Raw genomic sequence first — 6,122 nt, forward strand, 5'->3', positions numbered from 1 at the left:
TGGCCTGGCGAAAATAGGTCTTTAGTACCGGTTGGAGCCACGAACCGGTACTAAAGGCCCATCCTATATATATAGCACTTACGAAAATTTCAGTTTCATCTCCCCACTTCGTCTCCAACCTCTCGCGAGACATCGCCGCGCGCGCGCTCGATCCCGTCGTCGTCGCCGCCCGTCGCTCGTCGTCCGTCGTCATCGTCGTTGTCCCCGCCGCCACCCGTCGTCGTCGTCGTCTCGCGCTGCCGCCCCGAACGCCGCCACCGTCCGTCATCATCGCCGCGGCCGTACGTCTCTCTCGCACCCGCGCCGCGCGCACCAGCCCGTACGTACGCCGCCGCCCCCGCCTCGTACGCCGGCGTCCCCGCTCGTACGTACGGGGCGGCGGCGTACGAGGCGGCACTGCAGTATACACACACACATACACACACATACACACACATACATACACAAACATACACACACACACACACACATTTTTTTTACATATATACACACACACACATACACACACACACATTTTCTGTTTTCTGTTTTTTACAAAAGTTAATTAGATGATCGAATATTAGATTAATGTCGAATGCTAGATGAATTAGATAGAAAAGTTAAATATATATTAATGTCAATTGTTAGAGATGAATATAGCTAGATATTAATTAGGTATATGAGATTTGAACTAGTTGAATAATTAATATAACTAGTTTATTTTTACTAAGAAAATTGTCGAACTAGTTTATTTAGGTATATGAGATTTGAACTAGTTGAATAATTAATATAACTAGTTTATTTTTAGTAAGAAAATATAGGTATCTGAGATTTGATGATCTAATTAAAATATTATTTGTTAATGAGTTTTTCTGTTTATTTAATTTTTTATATATTTTTAGTTTATATAAATGTTATATTAATGTCGAATGTTAGATGAATTCCATAGAAAAGTTAAATATATAGTAATGTCAATTGTTAGAGATGAATATAGTTAGATATATTAATGTCAAATGTTAGATGAATATATATTTGGCTAGATATAGGTGTTTAATATTTCACCTATATGAATATAGGAAATGTCATCTGACGACGAAAAAGATTTCATTATGTGCGAACACTGTGAAGACCAGTGCGGCCTGTGTGACCAAAATTTCCTTGTTGATGGTAGGCGCTTCAGCATCAAGCTGGATGAGACATTCGAAGTTGATACAGTAAGTCACTTTGTCAATTATTATTTGAATGCAAAACTTATGCTTCATTTGCTTCAACTTATAATTTTAAATTTTCACTATTCTAATAGCGCATCCCCTGCCATGAATTTTTGTCTTGGATAAGATAGGTTTTAGTGCTATAGATGATATGGAGGTAAAGAGAGTTTACTTGAAGACGGAGCATGGGTATACTTTCAACGTCAAATTATATAATGGAGACACATACACCCATTTTGAATGCAAAACTTGGCAAGCACTATGCAAGGCTTATGCATTTGAGCCTGATATGGTTATCACCTTTGATATTCGTCCGGAAGATGATATTGAAGGTAATATAGACATCTGGGTCGATGTGCAAACGCCTCCAATTCTACCATTTGGTGAGTTTTTCTCAACCATGCATGCATATGTTTATGTCTTTCATACAGTTTATTCAAAAATAGTTGACAACTAATTTGTATTGTCGGCTTATTTCGGTTCAAGCAAACATGTCCGGCGCTTGGTAGACAGGACCTACTACTGCCCCGGGGCTCAACTAAACTGCGAGGAGATAAGTCATTATGTTTCATGGCTTGAGGATCTTAATACTGTCAAGACAAATTTTTTTCCTGAACTTAGAAATGTTAGTACTCAAAACGTCCGACCAATGGTGATCGTATTGAACTAAGGTCACATCTATAATCGAAAGATGGTAAGATTTTAAATATTTGTCCTTAATTAGTGCATCTTTTGCATACATTATTTTTGAAGCTAAACTTTCATTGCTTAGTATATTAATTACTATACGATGTTCTTCAACATGGACTTCCGATGACAGTTGTGCCTCAGTAGATCGAGACAAAAGGTCGCATGTCAATGGTTAGCTTACGACTAAGATTTCCTACATTGCACATGAGTGCATTCAGGTTTTCTGAAAACGAAGAATGCTTAATAGTGAAAGATTGGAGCAAAATTGTTAATGATCGCAGAGAAGTACTAGGGGCAGCAAGGAGAAGCGCAACCCAAGATTAGGAGATAGATTCATCTGCATGCTCCAGTATGATGAATCAGGAGAGCTATACATGTTCTATGTTATTCTACCTGAGAGGGGGCAGCAGGATCAGTAGCTACTAGTTCATGCTCTTAATTAGTACTTGTCTCATGTCCGTGTCCTGAACTTCAATGTTGGTGATGATTATGTTGAACTTGATGATATCTTTGCTTCTGTTACAAAGTGAATGTTTCCTCTTTAAGCTAGCCAGCGTTGATGATGATTAGATAGCTAGCGGTAATGACTATGATGATTAAATAGTGGTAATTAGACGACTATGATGATTTTTAGCTAGCTAGAGTTTATTTATTTATTAATATGCGATGATGATGATGACGACTACAACTCATTATAACGTAAAACAATCCTAAATTAAATTGATAACACAAATTTAATTGAAAAATACAAAATAAAACAAAAACCCACAACCATTTAGTACCGGTTGGTGTTACCAACCGGTACTAAAGGGCTCCCGGCCCCCGGAGCTGGCTCGTGCCACGTGGATCCCCTTTAGCACCGGTTCGTGCTGAACCGGTACTAAAGGGGGGGGGCCTTTAGTGCCGAAACTTTAGTGCCGGTTCCTAAACCGGCACTAAAGGGCCTTACGAACCGGTGCTATTGCCCGGTTCTGCACTAGTGTCTCTTGTTCAAGATAGGTGAAATAGTTTTTTTAGTTGAGTGAAAAATGTTATTTTGATTCTGTGAAATAAAATTAGTCAAAATGTATCCAATTTTGATCTTATTTTAAAGGTCTTGCCTCGAGCAATTCAAATATATAAAAATATCAGCAATTAAATTTATTGTTTAAATATAGCAATCTCCAAAATTTTGGCTATCAAATTTAATACTAGCCTTTTCTTGGAATAGAGACTTGTGAATGTTTAATCGCCGAACTACTACCCACATGTAGATTCCTGACAAAAGCTGCATGGCATGCATAGGGGTCCAGAGCAGGTTTGTATTCTCACGTATTGAAGTGTGAAAGAGATTGGCTTACTTATACGTGGACAGTGGCCGTGAATCTCAAAGCAATCATGTGTGGTGGATTCTTCGCCGGTAGCTCCCCGCTCCGGTAAAAAAAACTTAGTCGCAAAGGGCTGTGAATCAAAACAACTCTCTCAGCACTACTAATGCATTCGGGTTCTGATCTTTCGTTGTGTAACCAAAAATAATTGTACTGCTATGTTTCACTAGTAGACTGCTATAGACTTATTAAACCAAGCGATGTACCGGATAAATGAGTTGTCACGTACTGCTCTCTCTCGGTGAGGGAATAGATTGACGTCCATGGGAAAGCTTCACTGTTATCATTTTACCAGTAGAACCCGGCCCTGCCCTGCCCTTAATCGGGGGTCGTAGCTAGGGGGAAAATGAGCAAGCTGCATTGCGTAGTGCTGCAATTAAGCTCACCAACAGCTTCCCCATAGGAAAGGAAAGATGCTAACCCATCGAAGTTTCACCCTTCATGCATGCAGTATCATGCAATGGAAAGATGCCAATGGTATATATATATATAAATATATATATATATATATATATATATATATATATATATATATATATATATATTACCAAACACGGCCTCGTTTCGCTCGATCGAACGAGCGTTTTCAACTCGGCATAAAACGCTTTCATCGATTTTCTTCCTCACGTTTTTTTTTCAAATCGGTTTTCTTATCTCTTCGGTTTTATGCTAGTTAATTTACGTGGGAAGGAAAAAAGCACTTAAAAGGGGAGTTGAACTCAGGTCTAATGCATGTCTACTATGCCTAATAACCAACTCATCCACCTTAACTTGTTGTCCATAGTATGTAAACAACAGAATTTGAACCCTTCTGTTTTCTACCATGTCAACAAAAAGCTTAATTTCTTGATAACTTTGGCCGAGCAGCATGATAAGTATCACATATGCATGCTGATAACTTCAAACATTAACCCCCTGGTTTAAAAATGACATGATAAAGCTGGTGAATATATCATATCATGAGAAGGCCAGTAACTATAGCATGGAAATCATAGTAAATTTACCATGTGCAACATCATAACTTTGCACAAAATTTAACGTGCACGCGGGGTGGGGGTGGGGGTGGGGATGTTTGAACAACCCCCTTCCCCTTCGTGAAAGTTACCATGGCGTTTTGGTGTAGGTTATGGTTTTGAGAGGAAACCTGGTAGCATACAAAAAGAGGGCGAAAAAACATGAAGTTTTGACATACTACATCCCATGTTTCAAATTACCGCGATGTTTATAGAGTAATCAAGTTTCAGTTCATCTATTATCATGCAATTTACACATATTACTAGGGGTAATTGTTCCAACAATTTTTTTTCTCCTAGGTCAAAAATTACCGCAATGTTTCCCTAAAAAAATTACTGTGGTGTTTATATATCAGTTATCAGTTCTTTGGTTTATGTATTACCATGTTATTTGCACATAAGTTACCAAGGGTATGTTTTTCAACCACCTTTTCCACTTTTGATCAATGTTACCTTGGTGTTTATACGCAAGTTATCAGATCTACAGTTCATATATCATCATGGCACTTACACACAAGACGTATATTTTTCAACAATTTTTGCCCTTCGTAAAAAATGTTATCGCGCTGCTCATTCTTATATTACCATGCTATTTTCACATAAGTTATCAAGGGTGCGTTTTTAAACAACGTTTTCCTCTTTGGTCACCGTGGTGTTCTGTACGTAAATTATCGGGTATGCGACACATATATTACCGTACCATTTACACATAAATTAGCGAGATTATGTTTTCCAACAAAAAAATCTGGGTCAAAAAGTTACCATCATGTGTTGTATAAGTTATCAGTTATGCGGTGATTATATTGCCGTGTTATTTACATAGAAATAACCGGTGGCACAATTTTAATACACGCCTTGGGTCAAAGTTATTGTGGTGTTTGTATGTATGTTATCAAGACCGCGGAGCATAAATTATCATCTTATTTACACATGAGTTAACATGGTTACGTTTTTCAATAACTTTTGTTTTCGGTGCAAAAGTTACCATGGTGTTTATACGGTGCTTATTACCATGTTTTTTAACAAAATTATCGGGGGGTATATTTGAACAGCCCCCCTCCCCCGGTAAATCTTACCGCAATGTTTGTATGTATATTATCATATATGTGTTTGTATATTATCATGCATTTTCACACAGAGTTATCGGGGTATCTTTTTTCAGAAACTTAATATATGTGTTTGTAGGTAAGTTATCAGGCCCGTGGTGCTTAAAATACCATGTTGTTTACACAAAATTTACAGAGTATATTTCCAAAAAAAATCTACTAGATCAAACAACCTTTTTTTGGGGTCAAAATTACTACCATGATGGTATCGAAGTTGTCTGGATCAAAGTAAAAAAAATCGTCGACAGACAATTTGCTGCAAGAGAGATGTGTATCTGACAAAAACATGATTCTTTTTCTAACTTTTTTCTTTTAATTTACCACAAAAATGGAAGAAAATGCATAAAAGCTAGTAGAACGCATCGGCTACTGGCATGAAATAGCAGTAGCACTCGCTGCTAGCTAGTAACTAGCCTAATTAGCAGATAGCAGCTAGCCTAGCCTAGCCTAGCTAGTAAACAGCAGTAGCACGCATATGGAATAGTGGCAGGAACAACAAATAGGAGCAGGAACAGCAGAAAAGACCACACGGGTCTTGCGCGGAAGGAGCAGCGCGTAGCACCAGCCCACGCGCGGGCGTTTTCGAAAAAGAAGCGTTTGATGCAAATCGTACGATGTTGGATGCGGTAGGTAGTTTTGCAGAAAAACTTCTGTGTGCCAGATATATACATACATACATACACACACACACACACACACAGATATATATATATATATATATATATATATATATATATATATATATATATATATATA

The sequence above is a fragment of the Triticum dicoccoides genome, chromosome 4A (genome assembly GCF_002162155.2).
Source record: "Triticum dicoccoides isolate Atlit2015 ecotype Zavitan chromosome 4A, WEW_v2.0, whole genome shotgun sequence".
NCBI classification, from domain to species: Eukaryota; Viridiplantae; Streptophyta; class Magnoliopsida; order Poales; family Poaceae; genus Triticum; species Triticum dicoccoides.